At 45.6% G+C, this 23,758-nt stretch overlaps 1 long non-coding RNA gene across 2 annotated transcripts; it reads right to left on the bottom strand.

The window, feature by feature from the left end:
- Positions 1-1,262: 1,262 nt before the first annotated feature.
- On the bottom strand, positions 1,263-23,460 carry LOC126533954 (uncharacterized). 2 transcript variants are annotated; one of them, XR_011895832.1, is made up of 6 exons: positions 23,294-23,460; positions 8,566-8,671; positions 7,122-7,315; positions 6,370-6,558; positions 2,987-3,166; positions 1,263-1,409 (listed from the first exon to the last, which is right to left on the bottom strand). It is a non-coding gene; the product is annotated as an uncharacterized lncRNA (long non-coding RNA). The 2 variants fall into 2 exon arrangements; XR_011895833.1 differs by lacking the exon at positions 8,566-8,671.
- Positions 23,461-23,758: the final 298 nt, after the last annotated feature.

The following is a 23,758-nucleotide window of genomic DNA, read 5'->3' as shown; positions in this document are numbered from 1 at the left end:
TTAACCTGCAAGTTTCTGCCGCCTAGCTTAGCAAGGTAGAATGTAATGGTTTTAGACTTATTTTTCAATCACACTAGTAAGCTCCCATTCATGATTGGGTAATGCCTGCCGTATGCACTCCAAGGCGTTGTTATTTGTCTTCAAATTTGCGTCTCAGGTTCAGCATCTCCTGTAGCTAACTGATCTAGATATAGGTACTCCTCGACAGGCTCTAGAGGGGCGCTGCCAATCATGAATGCTTTCTTGTTCGCTTGCAAAGATACTGAAAATTGCCTTCGTCTCCTATATATTGTTATATGTGATGTCGCCCAGTAAACCCATTAGGCACTCAGCAAACGCCTTTCGTGAAAGTAGTCGATGTTGCAAGGGGCTCCCACGCAACGATTAAATCCGTGTGCTTTCAAGGTTCATCGGTGCTTTTTGTATCCTAAGCCCACATCTCGCTACGCTTTAGGCGATTTGCAATAAAAGCATCCCTCCTTAACAACGGCGGTCCGTAAACATGTGCTGTTTGCCTCTTTGCAGTAAGTTAGCACTATCTGCTTCTACTGGAATAAATTAGGAAAGCAGTGAAAATTTTCTAAAGGTAGATAACCATAACCATCGGTAATTATTGTATTTATTTCGCTAGACGTTCATCAAAATGATTCCTTTAGAAAATGAAATATTTAGTTGAATGCAAAAGCACGAAGTATATGTATATGTACCTGCTAACCCCATTTTCATGCCGGCAGAACCAGAATGCTTCCTACTCCCACTGGCAATATTTGTAGGAAGCTCTACGCTGTGCTCCACACCGACGTAGAACGCTGGCGCCAAAGACAAGAGGTGATAGTATAGTTGAGGACGCTATGTGATATACAGGGTGTCCCAACTATCATGCACCAACATTTAAGTATATATAAATATAAGTTATTGGACCGAGCCAAGGTAATCTGTTTGCCGCCGCTCGTAGATATTCAGATATTTTTTTTTGCACTCAGCCTACATACAAAATAAGTTTTAATGAATTATTACAGTTCATAAATAGTATATTTCGATGAAAAGTGTCACTGAAGATATTGTAGAGTTCCAAATACAGCTTTCTGTGGCTCAACATGCGCCTCACACAGTTTTTTATTTCGAGTGCGAGAGATGTCAATGTATACACGCACAGTTGCCGTGTGACTGGACGCTCGAGGCACGTACTGAATAATTTACTCTGTGCCTCTTTGCGTCCTGACGAACCCGTTGCGGGTGAAAACTGGAAGTGGGGCAGTGCGTTTGCGACATCAATTTATTTATTTGTTTATTTCAGTACTCTCAAGCTGTTCATTTAATTCCAGGAAAGCTGAATTGAAGTCCTTTGTAGGAGTAAGCCATAATATCGTAATTCAGAATGCGGCAGATTTGCGCAGCGTGTTCATTTCCTGAAAAAGAAAAAAACAGCAAGGGCAGACAGGTGAAACTTTTTTTTTTGCCATAATGAACATCTGATGACACATTCGAGCGCTCCCTTTCGCGCACGCGTTGCATACCAAGTTCCACAACGAAATAACTTCGACGTTCTTTCAATAATGCCCCCCCTAAGCAGGACCATGCGGAAAGATTATTTGATACGGCAAATAGTAAAGAGCTTTCCAGGGAGCAGTGTGCTCCCGTATTTCTCAAAGCGTGGGTAATTGTAGACTAAGAAGCAAAGCTAAAATGCGAGCCCTTCGCAAACATTCGCAAGCGCGTTGAAGCAGTTCTCCACTGCTTCATACTTTATGGGATCCCTAAACCAATTTACCGTTGACGTAATGAGCATGTCGTGTTTATCCTGCCGATATATGTTTTCTTGGCGCACGGACGCATAACGGTGGCCGTCCCACACGTCATCTGATACAGGGTAACCCCACATTATACGCGTTGCTCCACTGATTTATTGTGTTTCACCGACTATGATCCTGTGCTGCTCATGGCTGGACGTGTTACCAGATACGCACAGCATCTTATGTCGTCTTCCTTGGCTGATTTCGGAATAAACAGGCATAGTATTTACTTAAACATCTCATTTGTTGTCTCGTGTTTGGCCATTTACCATAGGACACATCTGATCTTCACAGATATGGGCTTGATGTATTTTCAATCGCCAACTCTAGTGAAAGGCACAGAACCCTTGGGACATTATGGGCTACAAAAACTGTAATGTTTCGAAAAATTTGGTCGGGCATGTTTTAATAAAGAAATATGATATACGCAATGTCATATATATATGACATCGCGCAATACGTACGAGTTCTGCCGTCTCTTGTAACACATACAAGTCATGACCAAAGTGTGTCAGATGCTTGCGAAAAGAACTGACTAAACTATATGCTCCATGCAACTCTTAGAACGTAGAATATTGCATAAATTGTCTCTGAAATTCATAAGTATTGCCAAAGAACAAAAGTAAAACGTAAAATGTAAGAGTTGCCGGGGTTCGCCGATATGGGAGTATTCCAATAGGAATAGTAACCATGCTCTCTCTTTCAACGCGCAATATCATTTGACTGATGCTGTCAGTAATGCCATCGTTTTATCATTAAATTTCGGCTGTCATTGCGCGCCTCAGCCTGTCGCTACACCGCAGTGAGAGAGAGCTCAGTTGTCTTAGAGTATTCGACCGCCCAACACATGCACTGATACGTTGATGAGCATTCTGTGCCTACTTTTATTGTAAACATTTCACAAAGCTTTTCACCATTGAGTACGTGCTGAAACCACTGAGCGGTTGTGTGCGGTCTTTTTTACCCCGAATAACGCTAACCTGTCTCCAATTTGTGCATAGAACATTGGCGCTCAATTCACGGTTGTTGTTTTCCGCAGCCCGCCGCCCTTCGAGACCTCATGTGTTCCTGCCTCGTGGCATGATATTTGTGCAATAGCCTTGTATTTATTGCTCAAGTTTACCAAACCTTATAGTAATGACATCGCCATCAGGTGAAAAAGAGTGAAGAAGATTTCGCAGCTGAATACGTACCGCTGCATCTGTTCATGCACTCAAAACAACTTCCAAAGTTGTTAGAATCGCCGCCCCATCCACTGTACATAAATAAACTGCAATAGTTTGCTTTGGAGTCATATGACCAGGCGAAAAAGTGGCCTATGCCGTGTCCTTGAACTTGATCCAAGCTACACACCGGGTTCTCTGGAATTCCAGCTGAAAAGTAGCAGTAACCGGTTAAAAAAACGTCAATAAGCAATATTTGTTATCCCTTATGCAGACATATTAAAAAAATGTCGCAAAAACCTCGATTATTGTATAAGTAAATAAAGAGCTTCTGTGAACAGCTGAAGTGGATGCACTAATAGATCTACAAAACGTTACTGCTCACGTTGGTATGGTGATTGTTGGCGGCAACAGAAATTAGTGGGCATGGTTTGGTAGACGTCCCGGCAGCATAAAGACTAGGACATAAGAATGCGAACAAAACTGGCAGGGTGACGAAGGCTGCATGAACAAGACGGCATGACAAGAATATCACCGCAGTCTAACACACTATGCTCAGACAGCAATGGTGCAAATGGTCGGGAACTTACGTCCTCTTTTCCCACGTCCTATTGTTGTTCTTGGGTACTCGGGTAGTTTTAGTAGATTTGCCTGGGCAAGAGTCAGACAGTGCCAGACATCCCTACCCGGGTTAGACCTAGCCGACGCACGCACGCAAAACCCTATACGTATATATATATATATATATATATATATATATATATATATATATATATATATATATATATATATATATATATATATATATATATATACGTAGTCAGAGCCCCGACGTAGCTTCATGTCCTTCAAATGACCTGCACGTGTAATGCGGAGGTAATGATTTCGCTTCCCTCCGGTGACAGGCAGTATTTTTCAGTCCAGTCTCAATTCTTTATACCTATTATTTGCAGAATTCTAAAATAGAAGAAATATAACGGGTAACTCCTACATTTTCAATGACGTTATTATAAATTTGGCGGAATATTTTGATTCAGTATTCCAAGTGCGATTCTCAACATTGAGGTAAATGATGCTGCAGTCCAAGCGCCTAAGCGTCATGCATTTAAGATAGCTAATCTCTGCAGCATTCACGGAACTCTAGTGCTAGAACGTAATTTTGGGCGAGGAGTCATGTCAAGATGGTTTTTGCATTCCCTTACCTCTCTTACTTCCCTTTTGTCGTCGTTATCAACGAAAAAAACCTACGAGATGCCGACCTTAAAATTTTCTCTGAAAGGGCGTTTTCAGTTATCTGAGATCAAAAACTTTTGTTGATTTTCGCCAGCACCAACATAGCATTGTTCAGTTGCCTTGTTACCACCAGAACCGACAAGGCCCGAGCACAAAAAATTTGCGTTACCACAGAGATGAACTCGTCATCGGATATTAAAACACTGACCGACAGCTTCTCCACCCACTTACGCGAACACCGCGATCACAAGACGGGAATGCCGGCGAAAACCTGCCAATATATGTCCTCTCTATCGCCACCAATACGTCATTCATTATCTACTGTGCTGTGATTTTTTTTTCTGTAATACGTCTGCCTCGTGGATCTCGAACAATATGCGACAAACTACCTATTCGTCCTCTTTGGTAGCTACGTTCCTGCTTTCTTAATAAAAATCCTACCATCGCAGCTAGAACTTATTCTGCAGCGCCAGCCGAAGTATGTTTGGAGTTTGCACCTATATCTACAACCCTTCGCCATTCAAACATTGTAGCGCACAGAATTACTAGCGCCTGTACCGGGCATGTTTTCCTCGAACGGAATTGCCTAAAAAATAACGCGTGCCTTTAACGAAGGGCTCTGCCGCCTCGCGCAAGACACCACGTTGTCACCAACCATATAAAATGACCGCGTATGCGTCATTTTTGTTTATCAGTTAAATTCTACCTTACATATGAGCGCCAAATTATGTTCGCTTGCTTTACAGTGGGGTAATGCTGGCATCCTCCTGAATACTGACCACCCCACTTCTTGAAGCTGGATAAATCGACCTGATGCAATGACGTAGCGCCTTAGCACCTCCCTTGAGAAGAGGCTTACGCTGGTTAATGATAGATTAAAAGAATTGACACAATGTACAGTGCAAGGCACGCGTCATTTAGCTCCTTCGTGCATCTTGTGTTCTCGCAGCGAATACAGGTATCCAGAGTATTGCAACCATGTATCCCGCCTTTTGGTCAGGATGCATGTAGAGTAGCTTAAGGAAACGAAGCAAGAGGTTAGACAACATATAGCACACCCCCTTGAACAGGCAAGGTTATTATGTATTCTTCAACATTTTTCAAGTAAACAGCATATGCTTCATTCGATGCCTCCGTATTTGTAATTATGGGTCGGAAGTCTGTGTGTATTAGCTTTCTGCCTCACCAACTATAGCCAAAAGAGGCTTCGTGCTCTTACATTTAAACAGCTGGCGATCCGATAACAGGAATTTTATCATGAATGCTATACGTAAAGCACGTGCTTGTCTTCGTATTCCGTAATTCATTATTTAGCATTAAAAGAATGCAAATAATGAGCGAGTCGCTTAAGCTAACACAAGGATAAACCATAAAAGAATTACAGCATGAAATAAAAGGATACGTAGTAATCACCTACACTGTACACAGTGCAAAATGTAATGCGCTACTGACATCGCCTTCACCACCAGGTGAGAGAGGATGTTTATTACCTCTTCGTGTGCGGCGTACGACATGATAATGCCACACAAATATAGAGTGATGCTTTCACCGTGTTATATAGTGGGTCATTCAAGCAGAAAAAGAAACGCTTGTTATGGCTAACAGAGCCTCGCTTCTCACAATAAACAGCGCTTCTCGCTTCACACATCTTGAATGTTACAGGATCTTACGTGGCTAATAAAACACCACCATCGAGCACATTGCCTTTATATTTAATTTAACAGATGTTATATATATACAATGCAGAAGCTTCATAGGAACTTCGAAGATTTATGTGATAAACGATGGAAAAAGAAGAGAATCATAAGGTGTAGCAATTAGAAGTGTTTAAAACAATTCACTATTACTGAGGTAAGGATGAAGTGCATGCTGTAGTTTTTCCAGCAACAACGAGAGATTTACAGTAATGATGGATCATCACAAACAAAATAAAAATTACTTAGAAACACGCGCATTAAAAACATAATGTACATTTCGTTTCCTGATTGGCAGATAGTTATTTATTTAGTTATTGACAAAACAACAACTAATCCGTACTGAAAGTTCCAGATGAGGGATACCTCAATACACACATGTCACCTAAAAGTAATCCCGTATTTTATTTTTGCAAAGTTATTAAAAAATGATTCTATGTTTATGAAGTTACTATGAGAGAAGAATGCGAGGCATTTTGCACTCACGTAAGCACCATCGCTGACACTGTCTCTCGGAAGAAAACCTGTTCAGGTTCCCGTTGCATCCACCGAAGATGAACGCTTTGCATTCGCGGGTGTTGGAATCGAAATACCACGATGTAAACGGGCCTCCGCCACATGTGCTGCCAGGCGCTTTCGGCCTCAAGCAGTATTTTCGCGCTGTGTTATTTGCCGCTAGTGAAGTAAATAGAATTAAAAGCAGATGAAGTGGCTAGTTAGGAACCTTATCACAGAGACACAAAAATGTGCTTGCCTGTCTCACCCTGTCTGTTTCACCTTGAGATTTCCGAATTTCACTAAAACAACAGAACATTAGACGGCATATCCTATTGGCTACAGCAGGCTCAGTGAATTCCAATTTATAACACTTTAAAGCAAAGCAACAACCTAGAATGGGTATTTACCATTTATTCACTATGGTGTACCGGTACTAAAGTTTACACTCTCTGTCTCCATCTAGCAATACTGTAAATTAATGTACATGTACTGAAAATATTTATAAGGACATGCTGACATCATTGTAAGAGAAGTCACTCTAACAAAGCTTTTTTTCTCCCATTCCGGTATTCTCAACCTTCACATCATTTTGTGTGGTCCATTGTACGTACATCCATATCGTTTAGCACTGTGATTTATCACGCCTCATAAACTTGTGAGAGTGTATTAATTTATAGTAACAGTCAATAAATAAACTCTGTAATGCCAATATAGAAGTCTTGTGTAGTGAGCGAACTTACCGAAGACAGTGACGGCGAAAACCAATAATTCGAATGCATGCGTCATGCTCAATATCCCACTTGATATAATGGTCGCACGGAGTTTACGATATATCATTCCAGATCCTTTCGGATTCACTCAAACCATGTGGTGTCAACGCAGCATTTACAAAACCCCCAGGCAGTGATATTCCCTATGTTTGTTTGAGGCATCTCTGTGCATGAAAATGAGTAAACACAATCGGTAGATCAGTTCCACTTCTCGCTAAAAGAATCCCAATCTTACAACTACTAACAAGTTCCTGCTGGGTCAGCAACACGACTCCCATGTTTCGTATTCTGAACTGTTATCTTGTAACGACATCCATGACATGAAACAAATAGAATATAGTTTAAAATACGTGATATTTTGCTTTCGCAGGCCATGATACACATATCTGCCCTCTTGAATTTAAGACAATTGTCAATTAGTGCATTTTCACACATCATTACCTTGCGTACTGGCAACGGTGGCCAACGGCTGCCTGATTACTGGTATTTTATTTTCTGTAATTGTGATTATGAAGCTAATTATGCCAGTTTGTGCCAACCTACCTAGCCTACTTCCGCTGCTCTCCAAATAAATAAAACAACTGAGAATTTGCGATGGTTATCGGCGGAATCGCACCTACGTCACACAGGTAGCTCCAAGACGGCATACGGATGCTTTCCAATGGTGCCTTGAGGGATTGTGCTGACATAGGGAATAAATCTCAGCGTTTACACACAACAGCCTTTCCATAGGCAGCAATGTCAGAGGATCGATAAACGGAGGACTTCACGCGGTACCTCGTGCACGCCAATAGATGGTACAGGCTATAAACACAACAGCCCGACGCTTTAACGCTGCGCCACCAGTGCAGTGCCGGAGGGTACTTCAGCAGCGCCCCGCTAGGGGATGCAACGTACCCAGATGAGTAGAAGATAAAGAACCGCTGCTGCAGTACACGGCTCATGAATAATATGTTTTGGGGGTGGATTTACGGCATGTTGCTACATTGTGTGAATGCCACGCATAATACCGCTTGATAGACATCGTCAGACGGTCTTTTTTGCGTAAAGGCTTTTTGTGTAAGCGTGTCGCTATTTGGCTTATTGCCGCATCAATATCGCCGGATATTTGTGCTGGTCACGCCATGGGCACATCAATAAAATGGAAGGAAAGCAATCTGCAAGTGGTAAGACCACGGTATGTTTCTTTGAATATCTGGCGGCTACAATTTGTGAGAACGAATACACAAAGCAAAGCGCGAGTAGCATGTAAAAAAACGTGCCCGACGCAGCTCACGTCAGCTGTTTTGAAACAAGGGAACACGTTGAGTGATGAATTGATAGGTGTGTACTGATTTCTGGAACATATTGTTACGTGAAAGCACTGTAGGTAAACTATTTACACAGTGTATCTAAAAAGGTAGCAAGTACTTGCCGACACGGAAGCCAGGCAGCATCAAGCAAGGCACATCGTGGTCCTCGGATCAGGCAGAGGGCGCTTATGGATACGTTCCACTAAATCCAAGTGTCGGCATCATCTTCTGCGAATAAGGCATAGCATGAGGCATGTTAACATCAGGCAGCCCGCCAATACTAAGGATAAACAGCAGAGAAAGCGTGGTAAGGCTTAAGCCTCGAAACGTGGACGACGTTCCTGGACAACGGAACAAAAGAGGTTGTGGGGCTGGCAAACACTATCTCCTGCGTGGCGTCAGTCACTTGTCGAAGGACCCGATATGGGCCTGTGTAGCGAGTAACGTGCTTTTCAGACAGGCCGACACGCTGCGAAGGGTGTCCAAGTAGCACGAGTGCACCTGGATCAAAACGCTTGTTTTGCTTGAGGTATAAGAGCAAAAGGCATTTCTGATTTTCTTGGGAAGCGGCAAGTCTAGTACGGGCTATCTGCCTCGGGTAATCACCCTGTACAATAGCGTCACACGCAAATTCTCTAGTCGGACTTGCAGAGTATGAAAGAAATGTGTCCAACAGCAAAGTTGGCTCCCGTCCGAAAAAAAAAGGTAAAATAGAGAGTATCTAGGAGCATCGTGGCGGGAGGTAGTATATGCGAACGTCGCGTATTGCAATGCAAGATCCAAATCACGGTGGTCAGCCGACAGGCACATTGAAAGCAGGTCTCTTAAGGTCTGATTCCCACGCTGAGTCCGTTTGTCTGGGGATGGTATGACGTGGTGATCTTGTTGTGCTGCATGGAGCAGCAGCGCAGGATATCGTCGATGACTTTCCACAGGAAGGTACGCCCTCGGTCAGTCAGTAATTGACATGGGGCACCGTGTACTAAAATTACGTCGCGGAGGAAAAGTGTGCCACGTCCAGCACACCTGCCCGCCAGCGTTCGTGCCATTGGGTAGCGCGTCACGTAATCGGTAGCGACGGCAAATCATTTGTTCCCGGAGGCCGATGTAAGAGAGAATCCAAGAATGTCCAAACCGACTGTGAAGTAGGGGTAAGCTGGGACACCGGTGGGCACCAAGATACCCAGCAGGAAGCGCCGAAGGTTTCTTTTGGCGTTGATAGAGCTCGCAGGCGCTGACATAATGCCACGCTGAGTGGGGTAGGCAAGGTCAAGTGATGTATAACTAGAAGAAGATCTGGTGCATCAGGGTATACTTTACGCCGATATAAGCTACCATTCTTTGGGGTCAATATGCGCAAAGAGAGGTCGTTGGGAAAGGATTCCAGGTGCTCGATTATTTTCCTTAACTAGACATCCTGACGCTGTTCTTCGGCGACATTAAGGACCTGGCTCACGGAAACGACAGAATCAAGGGATTGAGTTCGCGAAGAGGTCACCGTTGACCGCGCGGTAGCGGGACAAAATGCGAGTTTTTTGTATGCCGCCGTGTAGCTGTTATCTTGCAGGCGCATTGCTTATCGAGTGGGTCAGCCCCTAGGATTCTTCAAAGAGGCGAGCCAACAAAGGACATGGTGGTCGGCGACCACTGTAAATGCACGACGAAATAGATAGGGGGGAAATTTTGCAACTTCCCAAAGAAGAGTGCGGCACTCACGTTCTGTATTTGAATAATTTCGCTTCGATAAGGACAGCATCCTGCTGATATGAGCGATTGCGCAATTCGCTTCACGTTCACGCCAGGCACCAGGACAGCGCCTATCCCGTGGGCTTTAACGGTACGTTTTGCGAGGAGTGTGGTTAACCAGAAGAATGTCGCGGCTTGTGCAGCACCTCAGGTAAAAGGCACCTCTTTACGATTTACGAGCGGTTTCGCAATCACTGCAACATTCGTCATGACCCTTCAAAAACTGGAGCAGGGTCCCCCAAAGCTGCGAACATCTTTGGTAGGACTTGGGCACAGGGAAGCCATTCACGGCTCAAATTTTTTCTGGGTCAGTTTGTACGCAGGCAGCATCCACAATATGGCAAATTATCGTAATTCATCGATGATCATAAAGCTAGTTTGATCAATTCACCAAAATCTGGAACTGTGGAACACGTCAAGAATCACTAAGAGGCGTTCGGGGAGTGTTCGAAACACAATCACGTTGTCCCAATAACAAAAGCACATTTAACAATTGAATCCATAAAGCAGAGCTTCCATCAATCGCTCCAATGTGACTGAAGCATTAGACGGACTGAAATGCATTACCTTGACATAGTAAAGCCCAGATGGTGTTAGAAAAGCCGTTCTCTCGCGGCCCATGGGGTCCGCAGCAATCTGCCAATATAGCGATCGGAGGTCGGTAGAAGAGACGAGGCACCAAACAGATAGGGCATCATCAATTAGTTGTAAGGGGTAAGCATCCGCGTAATGTTGCTGAGGTGTGGATTCTTCCTCATTCGCCACTACTTCGCTTCTACTGGGCCACCTCCTATGCGGTCTACCTCCAGCCTACTCCTCCGGTCGAATCCACTAGGCCCTCCCTGCCGGGCTACTCTGATGCTGCTAGGACGTCCTTCTGCCTTTCTCCCTCCTACCCTCTCTCTCTTTTAATCCCATCTCCCCACCCTGCTGGCACTGAGCCGTGCTCCCGCATGGGTTGCAGAAATAGTGCTAGCCTTTCCTCTTTCCCCACAAGAACCACTTCTCTCTCTCTCTCTCCACAGAAAATCGCAACAATCAATCGTGATTTTTTAAAAAAAACAACAAGCGATGCATAGGGACTGGATGATGGCTCGATTATGCCCTTCGCAAGCATCTTGTTGACTTCCTACTGGATGATGCTTCCCTCAGACGTAGACACTCAATAATGGAGCCGGTGAACAGGGCTGGCATCGCCTGCGTGTATGCGATCCGCGACAACGAACGCCTGACCCAAACTCGGTTTCAGTGTGCTCAGGCGGAAGCTTATTGGCGATCATGCTGCGAATTTTGCCGCTGCCATGAGTAGTCGGCGTCGTAGTACAATTTGGAATAGATGTAGCAACCAGTACAAAAGCTTGTAGCTGAAAGTCTGGCAGGGGGCAAAGGGGAGCTACAGATAGCCTCCGTGGAAATACTTGCTTGATGAAGCCAAAATTCACAAGTGAAAGACTAGTTCCATTAGGCACAATGCTCAGGATCGCGTAGGGTGAAGCGATAGCGTGCATGAGCAGGACGTCAGTAAGATGCGTCACGTAGTTGCTATTTGGAACAACTGGCAAACATGAAAATTCGACATACTTCAAAGTTTTAGATGGTAGGCGAAGAAAATCACTGCAATGTAGGCGAGCCGCAGGGAGTTGGGCCACTGCGTTCACAGAGGCGAGGCAGTTCAAGGTAGAGAACATTGGTGGAGTAATCCATCAGAGCGGAATGGGCAGAAAGGAAAGCAAGTTCAAGTATGAGGTCGTGAGCACACTGCGCAAGGTCCTGCAAAAATAGCTATGGCCTAGCGACCAGCAATGGCAACCCGAGCTGTCGCACTGTCAACGACACGTACGACACTGGTCGTGGGAGGTGTAAAGATTCTCTTCATGCGGCGACAATAATTGGCACCCATGATAGAAACGTGCACTCTAATATGAATCAAAGCTCTCATCATCGTGGACATCAAAAGTGTTCCGGTTGGCACTAAAGGAACATGTGATTTTGGGTCAAGGTCGACAGTGCAGCTTAAGCTCCAGAAGCTGCGCAATCTAGTTTTCTGGCGAGAAGCGACGCCTAAAGGACGGTGACGAAACGCGACGGCGACTCGGCGAACGAGATGGACGGCGATGCGGTGGAGGCGACCTGGCGTAGCGGCTACATCCCTCGTAGACATTGGGTGAAGAGGATTCGGTGCGGGGCAGATGGCGGCATGCACTGCGCAAGGGACCAGAGTGGTAAATGGGCTGACAGCGGCAATAGCGAACAATATGTCCAACCCGGCTGCAGCGGAAGCCGATAGGTTTATCATCGGATTTTCTCCATTCCGACGAGTTTTTGCAAAGATGAAGAGCGCACGCTCCGCAACGAGGGCTGCCAGAGACTATCGCGGCATCAGGAGTGTTCATCGCACAAACAGTAGAGAGGATGCCACTGTTCACAAACTTCTGGCGAACAATCGCCTTGATCAATCAAAGAGCCGGATTGAGCCGGATAGTTGATTTTTAAGACGGAAACGCAGCCCCGAGTTCTCGGCATACGATGCGCTTTACATCGTCTGATGGGGTTAGCTGGCAAGGAGTTGCATCGCAGGACGACGGTGCAGCGGTATTGTGTAGACGCTCTTAATGACGTGAGATGCGCCGGCATTTCTCTTAATCTAGTTGACGACACTCTTTGATCACACTGCAAACAGTGGCCACGTTGGTGACGATGAGCATATTGAATGCATCGTTTGCGATACCCTCCAAATGTCGGCAATCTTGAAAGCTTCGGGTATCTTCTAGTCAGCTTTTAGACACAAGGCCAATAAGTCCTGCATGTACGGCAAGTAAGGCGAAGTTGACGTCTGCCTTTGTACCACCATTTGTTTCTTGGCGTCAAGCTATCGACCAAACGGGTTGCCGAAAAGGTCACGGAGCTGCTTTTTGAACGTGTTACAGCTGGTAATATCGTCCTCGTGGGTCGAAAACCAGTCGCAAGGTGTTTCGCCGAGGTAATATGTGACGTTGGCCTGCATTACTGGGGGCGAGGAGCTGCGGAGTCGCCATCTGGCGAAAGTGCCTCGCTTGCGCAGTATCAGGTATAACGCGGCGCGCTTCTCATAGGTTCGGCTTTCGGTGATTGATAATAACACCATTCGGGAGCTGTCCTCGACATTTCTGTAGGTACTCTAGAAACGAAGGAAGATTTTACTGTCAGAATATTGGTATTGGGCAAACAGGAACCAGCGAATGGGGAACAGACACTGTCTCTTCGCCGAACACCACAGTGAACGCTCACTGTGCGCGGTCGCTGCGTTGGAGTAACCCGAACATGCTTCTTGCCTGAAAGTTCGGCAATCGCTGAGAGCGAACTATGCGAAATATGTTCTTATAGCGGGTTATCGGCATAACCAAATGGAGCGTAACAGAAGGAATCCTCAATGAAGCGATCGCATGGATTCGCGGTAACGGAGTGCATGCATGGGCCCTATAACGTAAAACTTTTCCAATATGTTTCTATTCCGATTTCCTGACGTCAAATTTGCGTAACCACCGAAGCAAGCACCGGGCGGTCACCCGCAGGGTTGCCTGAACAGACCAATCAAACGCTCTCCTCGTTCATAGGAGGTCACTTTTGTTTGCTTGAAAAACGAATAACATTGCCTACACTCAGCGGCTTGTTGTATCTAATTGGCTGACAAGAGGCGAGGAGAACGCTCAAGTGGAGAGGGATTCACTGGGGCAGAGCCAGTGCACTGAAAATCGATAACCGGATGAAGAGATGGTGCTGGCGTCTGCGATTCGTCGGCTTTCCCTTACTTACCTTGTGGTGGCTGGTCGAAAATGCGGCGGCATGCAACGGAAGCTTAAGATTGACGCTAAAACTGACCCTCAGCAAAGAAGAGTTGGCTGAATGAGGTAGTAAACGTGCCGAAAGTGCTTGAAAACGTTACGCGGTCACGCAAGAAGTTTTATTATATGCAAATACACCCATGCTCTCCGCCAGGTGCGAGTAGCCAGCGTCTCAGCGATCGGCGGCAGCCATCTTTTATTCCTTTCGGAACGGGGCAGCCTGCGGCTATTCCGAAAAAAATTCAGTTTTGTTCGGCATATTAATGCATCTTTATCGCGTACACGTCACTTTGACGCGGTGAATTTGTGCGGTTTTGTGACGTCGCGTGACAGGCAGGTGAAGTGGGTGCAGCCCGAAAACTTTTTACCAATAGCCGAGGGCTAATGGCGAAAAGCGGTCGAATCAGAAATAACTGTTTTTCTTTTTTCTGTCAAATCATGCATAATCAGTGTGTACACATCATATCAGATGGGGAGGTATTGCGGTTTTCGCGACGTCGCGTGACAGACAGGTGAAGTTGGGGGTGGTCGAAAAAAGTTTTTGACCGATCGCGGAGGGCTGATAGCAGAATTGGAATAGAAACGTTTGGAATAGTTTTACGTTATAGCGCCCCATGTCCGTGAACAATGTTTCACTTTTGCTGCGAGCGCATTTTCGCACCATGCCGTGAGCTTGAGGCCTCAGCATATGATCATTTGACATTACACAAGCAACCATTGTTGCGTGGACATTGTCATAGCTGTTCGAAAATAATTTCGCTATAACTAGGCACTTCGACGCCGACTACGGCGATGTCCCGTCGCGGCGATTCAGTGTATGTTTATTTTATTGTCTTCCAGAGTCCTGCACTTTTCAATATAATCATTTGGAAAATTGCGTTGCACTGTATATTTATCGGTCTTCTTGCGAGCATTTACCCGCTGCTTCTTTTCCCTAATGCAGTACATTTCATTGGTCCTATTTTACCGCGGCCTTTCCATTTCAGTGAACTTGCCAGTATCTACCATTAACTAGTTCATATACCAACGCTTCATGACATTAGCCAGGTTGCGTACGCGTGCGACCGTCTCAGTGCACGCTATCTGCTACTCACCGAGTATCGCAAGCCCGACGCCGTATTTTACTCCATAGAGTTTCCTACAAAAATTATTAGAGGGAACTCTGGCGCTAGTGTCTACGGGAGCTGCAACGAGAACGGCTGTCCCAGCATGGGAATTATGGGAAGTACATGGATTTGCCTAAACTTCGTCCTTTTTGGTTTCAAACGGCTTTGTGACTTTTGAAACTCGTCATTTTCAACAGCGTATTCCATGATAAATAATTAAATAAACATCATTAAAATTGCCCTACGGCAGGATTCGGACACAGGGACTCTAGTACAGAAGCCTGATATTGAAACCATCAAGCCACGGACGCATATGTCTACAAACGAATGAAACGCCCTTATGTATTTATCGGGGGCATGCCAGTGCCTTGAGACGCTTGGCGCGTTTCGATTTGGCCACCTGGACAAGCTCAATCGTTGCAATTAATAGGAATTGCACGCGTTCCCGGCGTCTTCTGCACTTTGAAGAATATAGATTGCGCTGAAATATACGACAATAAGATTTATATAGCCTAATATACAAAGCTACAAGAACGTCTGAATCCACAAGCACGAAGATCAGACAAATCCATGTACTTCCCATCATCCCCATGGTAGGACAACGAGTGCAGCGCCACAGTTTCCTCTAGTAATTTTGTAGGAAACTATGTTTTACTCGGGGAAGTGTTTGCTGCAAACAGGAGTTGCAGCCGATGGCGGCTTGCCGGTTCTGAGTTTCGCGTTCCAAGCTTCACGCAGCTTTTCGTCCTACGGATAGGTCTGAAAGCTGACACTGGGCTCCACTGTCTACGTCCGGCACTTCGGCACCGAGCAGTAGCCTACCAAACTGGACGCCTTCAGACGCAACCACTACCTAACAAAGCGATTTCAAGTACTGTCAAGCACACACCCGAAGCGGAAATACCTCCCCACTTAACCAAAAAGGCAGCACAGCTGGGACATTAAGCTTTCGTTTTGTGCTCGCGTTGGGGCTTCCGAAGCAGCCGACGTGGCCGCTAAGTCCACGTGATCCCTCATACCAAGTAACGCCGACGACTGCACAAGCTCTTCCAGTGGTGGAGCTCGTCCCCAGTAGTCCGATCCCAGTAATTGTGTTTGCTGACACGCTCGTACATGCTGAGCCACTAAACCAGGTCAACGCTGTTTGCCCTGGAAACGGTATCTGAATCGCGGAGTTGTGTGAGAGCGAAGAACTAGGCGGTGCTGTTAAACGTAGCTGGCGCGACGTATCATGGACTGGCGGCATGGTGGTAGATTCAAGGCGGCGTCTGCTGCGAAGTTCTTTCGTCCGATGAAGTACCACGCACCTTCATCAAATAAATGTTACGTGAAAGCGCAATAGGCGAACTATTTACACGGTGTATTTACAAGGAGTAGCAAGCACGAAGAAAAGTGTCAAGAGGCTCAAGGACGCAGGCATAAAACACAATAACAACTATCACGCGGCTATTCTTCGCTCGCAGGAAGTGCAAGTTGTAACGCCACCACCCACGAGCGAACTTGTTTTTGTATCATCCTTGCATGGTTCTGTTGATATAGAAGTGTGTTATAAAGTAACATGATAGTTTCGCAACTGAAAGATGGTCATGTTTCAAATAGCTGAGTGGTGCACGACTGCGCAAAGAGGGTCCGTCGGGAGAAAACACTTTGTCCATTGCAAACACTGGTGAAAGCAAATCAGACTATCGTGACTAAGCTTTCGGTGTGTTTTAAGACAGTTCAGTATGCATCAGCCGTGAGGAAGCACTGCAGGAACATCAGTTTCGTTAACGGACTGAGTTATATTAAAGTGCTTGAGGTACCATGAGGCTACCGGCATCCTAGTGGTTTCAAAACAAGCAAGCCATGTTCTCACTTCGCTACTTACGCAGACTTACGTATTTGTCTTCAGCGGACTGCATCCTCACGATTTTTACTTTTATTATTTTGTTTTGTACAGCGCTGACAAGCCTCAGTCTTCGCGCTTACTTACCTGCATCCATAAATAAACGGCCGTATTTTTTGCACTTTTTACATAGTACGTGGGAATAATTCTTAAATTATGCCTCTGCAGAACCGCCCAACTAAGCAGTGCACTCTCCATCTGTTGAAAAATGTAACGTTTGCGCAGTTGACTCGTAGCAGACGTATCCATTTAATATTTGCGATATGTTGATATATGTTATTAACTCAAATAATTCTTGCTGAGGCGAAATTCGCAACTCTCTTATTTGTGAGGGCAATTTGCTAACTTCTTTTTTGCGAGCCGCGTTTGCGAATATCATGCTCAACATCACAATTGGCTGGAGTCTCGTATTATGAACACTTCTAGCTTAAGAACGTTATCTTGAATACGGCATTCGCTTCATTGCTCCTAACTGTTTCTGGAAAATTGATCTTTCGTGGGCTATGTATTACATGGAATATTAGGCACTGTATCTTAGAACCTTAAAGTCCGAGAAGTGTTGCCACGGTGAATGCGGTTCTAGTGATTACAAAAGGACAGTATGATGTGGAATGCTTGATTTTTTCACTACATTTATTCAAGTAGATTCGAAGCCTCATGACTGTTCCTCACACGAAGACGTCGAAGCTGTATTTGGTAGCCTGTTGAACTGCTGCGAGGAGGAGGAATAAACTTTTATTGTAGAACCAGCACTTTATGATGGCCGGGCCTAAGCCTCCCACGAAGGGACGTCGAGGGCTTGTCTCGCCGCCGCCTCGCGGGCGTGCTGGGTCGCCCAGGTTTGGTCGTCGAGGGCGGAGCTGCCCACAGCCTCATGCAACCTCGACGAGAGAGTCATGGTATTAGTCTGTGTGTACTGTGCTGGGCACTCCCACAGCATATGCGGAAGTGTAGCCGGGTGAATTCCACAGCACTGGCAGTGGGGGGTAGTGTAGACGTCCGGAAATATAAGGTTGAGGCGGGCGGATGAAGGGTACGTGTTTGTTTGTAGTAGACGCAGGGTGGTAGCCTGCGCCCGGCTGAACTTTGGGTGAGGCAGGGGGAACTGCTGCGAAATGCGGAAACTTTTTATCAGTTCAAAATTGCAGCACTCTTTGACGATCGCGCCCACCGATTTATAGTTCTAGCAGATAAGCAGGTTAACGCGTCATCTTCTATGCGCTTAAGGATGTGGCCAATTGCGTCGGTCTCGTTCATGTCTTTGTCAGCTTTTTGTCAGCTTTACGGCAGAGCTTGACGACATCCTTATTATATGTCCCGTAAGATTCTGTTGACGTTTGAGCACGGGTCGACAGCCCCTTCTTCAGCGCCAGCTGACGGCCAAAGGGCTTTCCAAAGAGGTCTAGAAGCTTCTGCTTGAGGAAGTCCAAACTCGTTAAGTCATGTTTTTGGGTCTTGTACAATGCTAGCGCTGTGTCTCGGAGGCAGAATATTCTATTCACTAGCATTAGAATTGGTCTCACCGATTATTTTCGCTTACACGCTAATACCAGGAAATCGAGTCTTCAGCATCCATACCATTGACGCCATTAAAGGTGTCTGGGTCTCGCGGCTGGCAAAACACGACGGAGGTTAGAGTCTGCAGTCTGCAGCACAGGAGGTGGGTGGTTGGTAAATTTGGCCCTTTGGCTGAGAATCATCGTGTCAGGGCTCACATGGCGACTGCTACGGAGTTCCCCGTTGGTGCCCCGCACGTCAACCAAAATATTTTGGTTCGGAAACAAGCACGCATGCTGTTTATGCAACGCACATGCTGAAGGCACCAGCTGGCGCTAGAACATGGCGGCTGATGCGCCCAGCAACAACCCTTCGTCGTCATCGTCTCTTGTCTGCACGTCGTGTTCTGCATCGCGACACTACTTTAAATATATTTATCGTTGGCGTTTCTAATTCCGGAGTATGCATTGTTTAGGCAGGTGCTTATAAATTTAGTCATGTACGGTTTTGCTTTATTCGGTTTTCTTAGTTAAGTTGCTGACCGTACTTTAGTGTTAGTAATGTCCTCAACAGGAGGAATATTCTCGGGATTGTACTTTTGTCCAGAGGCACGGGTATCACGAACGATACCAAACTCGGATGGTGTGAAAATGATCAGGACACAGGTTCTGCTGTGAGGCGACATATTAGTTTGATAGCATGCTTTAGTTTGATGATGTGAGAATAAGAATATGTTCGCTAATTCAGCGCATTGGCAAAGAAATTTAGAAGCAATCGCAAGTAGGGTTCGTTCCAAATTTGGAGCATCTTACATGGTCACCGCGCCGCTAGTTTGCTATCTAATTTTGAGCAAGCTAAATTCCATTACAACTGGGTCTATTCGTTTCCAAGTCATGCTTACAAATTAATACAAGTGGCATGGGTCAAAACAAAACCCCCGATAAATTTCAGAAACCTGTTGGAAGAAAGGTAACATGGCGGTATTAGTTGGTATTTATTTCTCACGTTTCATCGGGGTTTGAGAACTCCTACGGGTGACGGCTTTATGTTGTATGCCCGACTCTGGACTTTACCTCGAACACTGCATACTGCGAGCATCAGACGTAGACTACTTTATTACACAGATCAGCTAACTATAAAGAGGAAGGTGCAACCCCACTCACGAACGGAACTATCATTTCTGTTTATCCCAAGACTCAGTGACCAGGTAACTTAACCGTTTTTAACCTTATTCTGTCTGTGCACAATATCTGTATTTCAGTAGTTAAGGCATGACAGATGTTACTGCCTATAAATTGTGTAATGTCATACAATATACTGAAGCAGGAGTGGCAGTGCGGAGTTGCTTATATGAAGGTTAAAAACAGTCAAGTATCTTACATGTAGCAGGGGAGCAACGTCACAAACAAATGCTTGACCCTTTCGGGAGCCCGCTACGCATAAACGCTTCCCTTGTTTAACCTTCGTCATGCTTGAAAGGCTCTTAATCTTTAAAAACGACTAATGTGGCTCGCAGGGTCGGCGCAACCGCATTGCAGGCTTGGTCGCTCAAATCCTTAGCGCCGATTTAAATAAAGTAATCCGAAGCAAGGACCCTTTAGGCTTCGACGAAACATCTCGGCTCAACGCCACCAACGTGAACCTTCATCGCAGCCTCAAGGTAAAGAGCCACCAGGAGCCTGGATTCTTTAGCAACCTTTGTTTATTTGTACAGCGTTGGCAGCACTACAGACGCATTGTTAAGTTCCCAATACCAGCTGGCCCTAGTGTTCTCTAATGGACGCCATTAGAGAACACTAATGGCGTCGATCGGGCGTCTGATGTGGTGCCCTTAATTGTGGCTGAGTCAGCGGTGGGGTGCATCAATTGCTGACTCATTCCTGCAACGGGGTGCCTATTTACTACTGGAAACGCTCCCATGGCGTACGTTGGAGTTTCATGAGAAGAAGAAAGGTATTCAAGGACCACGGTGGAGCTAATGTAAGCAATATGTAGCCGATGTTTAAGAACCATAAGCTAAGCCTCCGTACTGAAACTCATGACCTAATGCGAGACTCCGCTTAGTCAACATTTATAATGCAGTGACAAGCGGCAAGCATTGTTGCTAAGCACTATCCCCAAATCAGAAGAATGTAGACTACAACGCGGCTTCCGAGAACGACAAACCGGTGTGTTTAACCAAGAATGCGTCTGATTTATTGTGCTTTAGCCAATATTTTGCAAGCATTTACGTGCTGCATATTTATTGAAGAATAATTTTGAGTAGTTGCCATTGGCCTGTGTACTTGCAGCTGACGGCATTCCCTACAGTTTTAATTAAGTAGCGCTACTATGCAGTCACATCCAAGCACTGTGCTTTATAATATCGTTTGACATAACTACATCTTGCAGGTTAGTATCGAAACTTCCCGCTACACATGAGAGCGCCAGTAACATTCCCCTCACAAAACTGCCTTCATCCGTCAACAAGGAAACCAACGACTATCCTTGCGACGCACCCCGGGCACGTCCACGTAAACAATATCCCCAACCATCTGTTGAAAATTACAGTGTGCAGAACGCCCCACGGAAGAGCGAAAATAATTAATTCACCAGCAGCAAATTCAATACAACTTGATGCAAGGCACGCACCAAGAGCACCTCAGAGGTATGCAACACAAACAGACGTCAAGATTCAAGCTATCTTGGCGTGACACACGCTGCTCATCGGCCCCCTCACCTCGCTACAGCTTCCTAAAGAAATCCATCTGGTCTCACTATGACTCAAGAACCATTGTAGAATGAGTACGTTAATGCCAGCATCTTAAGGAACTTTGTTAGCATTAGAAAAATACTGCACAAGTTGCATTCACTGCGAACATCGTGTTTACGGATTTGAGGAGTACGCGAACTCTTCTAATGAACAGAATGGACTTATATTATTTCTTCAGTATTGACCAGCCTTTGACAGCGGAATGTCATCGAGTGGTAGTCGCCAACAACGTTACCTGAAAAGTTTCCTCCCCGTTATGGGATTGTGCTCGGTTTAGAGGATCCTTTCACGCCGGCAACGTTTTTGCACTCTCGTGAGCCAACGCGCCCAACGGTTCTTCGTAGCCGTGCCTTCATAGGTTAATGTTTGAGTGCTTGCCTTGGTACACGTACTGCACGTACTGTGCATTACTAGAGATTTTAGCCTTTTTGCATTGAAGGACGTGCCCATTTACAATTGCAAAACGGTACGGTGCCTTCGCCGTTTCGTTTAGTCAAACAATTTTGCTGTCAGCTGCGTGCTGCCACAGATGGGGAGCCCTATAACGTAGAAATATTCCAATGTGTTTTTATTCCAATCTCATGGCGTCAAATTTGCGTAACCGTCGACGCAAGCACCGGGCGGTCACCTGCAGGGTTGTCTGAAGAGACTAATCAAACGCTCTCCTCGTTCATAGGAGTTCACTTTTGTTTCTTGGAAAACGATAACATTGCCTACACTGAGCGGCTTGTCTTATCTAATTGGCTGACAAGAGGCGAGGAGCACGATAGGGCCGAGCTACTGCACTGAAAGTAGGTAATCGGATGAAGAAGGTGGTGCCGGCGTCTGTGATTGGTCCGCTTTCCCTTACTTAGCTTGCGGTGGCTGGTCGAAAATGGCGGCGGTATGCAACGAAAGCCTAAGAATGACGCTAAAACGGATCCTCAGCAAAAAAAAAGTTGGCAGAATGAGGTGGTAAACGTGCCAAAAGTGCTCGAAAACGTTGCGCGGCCACGAAAGATGTTTTATTATGCGCAAATAAATTCATGCTCTTCGGCAGGGGCGAGTAGCCAGCAGGTGAGTGATCGGTGGCAGCCATCTTTTATTCCTTTCGGAACGAGGCAGCCTGCGGCTATTCAGAAGAAAATTCAGTTTTGTTGGGTACATTAATGCCTCCTTAATGCGTACACGTCACTTTGACCAGGTGAGTTTTTGGTGGTTGTGTGACGTCGCGTGACAGGCAGGTGAAGTGGGTGGAGCCCGAAAACTTTTGACTAATAACGGGCGGCTAATGGTGAAAAGGCGTCGAATCATAAATAACTATTTCTCTTTTTCCGGTCAAATCCTGCATGATCAGTATGTACACGTCATATCAGATGGGGAGCTATCGCGGTTTTCGTGACGTTGCGTGACAGACAGATGTAGTGGGGATGGTCCAAAAAAGTTTTTTGCCAATCGCGGAGGGCTGATTACAAAATTGGAATAGAAAAGTTTGGAATAGTTTTACGTTTTAGCGCCCGGGGTCCCGATTGTAAAAAAAATCCTGCCGAATGTGGCAGTGAATTTCATGTGCGCTAATTGAGCACACGCTGGTGGCGCACGGTTTTACAGGTGTTACGTAGTTTTGTTCAACCGCATAATTTTTGACATCGACAATGAACTTCTGCATATATTCTTTGCATATTGATTAAATAACTTCTTGTTCCTGTTAAATACTTCCGCGTTCGGCGCGACGCGAAACAATCGGTGCCGTCCTGGCGCGCTTTGTACAACGTGCGTGTGTCATTGGTCCTCGGAAAGGTTCCTTCGCATGTGCTTAATAAAGATATCGACGTTATTGTGCAGTCCTGCCAACAAGAATGTTTTCTTGGTTGCTGTCACACTAAGATTCATGCGATTTGTCAGACGTTGCTACATTGCTTATCGCGAAAAACACAATACGAACAGTTGGGCACGAACACAAGCATGGACGCATCGCCACTCCATCGACCAAAAAGGAAGTCTACTATTAATTAAGTTTAATAATAATGAAGTCTACTATTAATAAAAAGGTGATGTACTTACGTGTAGTGACCTTGAACAGAAGATTGGCGAAGTGCTGTTCCTATTGTATTTTCGTATCGTGATGACGATTCTGTTACGCTGGGACTTCGGTTGCCTCGGAGAGATCCTGTGGCAACGCTGTGAGCTCTGTCTGAGTGCACTTTCTTGTCGCGAATGCCTACGTGGCACGGTATTCAAAAGAAACAAACGCCGACAAAGTAAATTCGGCGATAATATATTGCCTACGTTGTGAAAAATACTGCATGTGCTGCGCGGACAATGAAAAACAAGGTTCCGCTGGAACCCGTCATGCGGAGCCCACAAATAGTCCTCTTGGATTACAATCACAATGTTACAGATGATAAAGAATTGTTCTAGAGCTCAAAGCGATCGGTAAATCTTTCTCGGAGAAGACGGAAAATAAATAAAAGAAGAAAAATCGTTTGGAGACAAGTCTGCTTGACTCCCTGTATTCAGACAAGCCAG

Source organism: Dermacentor andersoni, chromosome 7 (genome assembly GCF_023375885.2).
Source record: "Dermacentor andersoni chromosome 7, qqDerAnde1_hic_scaffold, whole genome shotgun sequence".
Lineage (NCBI taxonomy): Eukaryota > Metazoa > Arthropoda > Arachnida > Ixodida > Ixodidae > Dermacentor > Dermacentor andersoni.
This window is presented reverse-complemented; position numbering and strand designations above follow the sequence as displayed.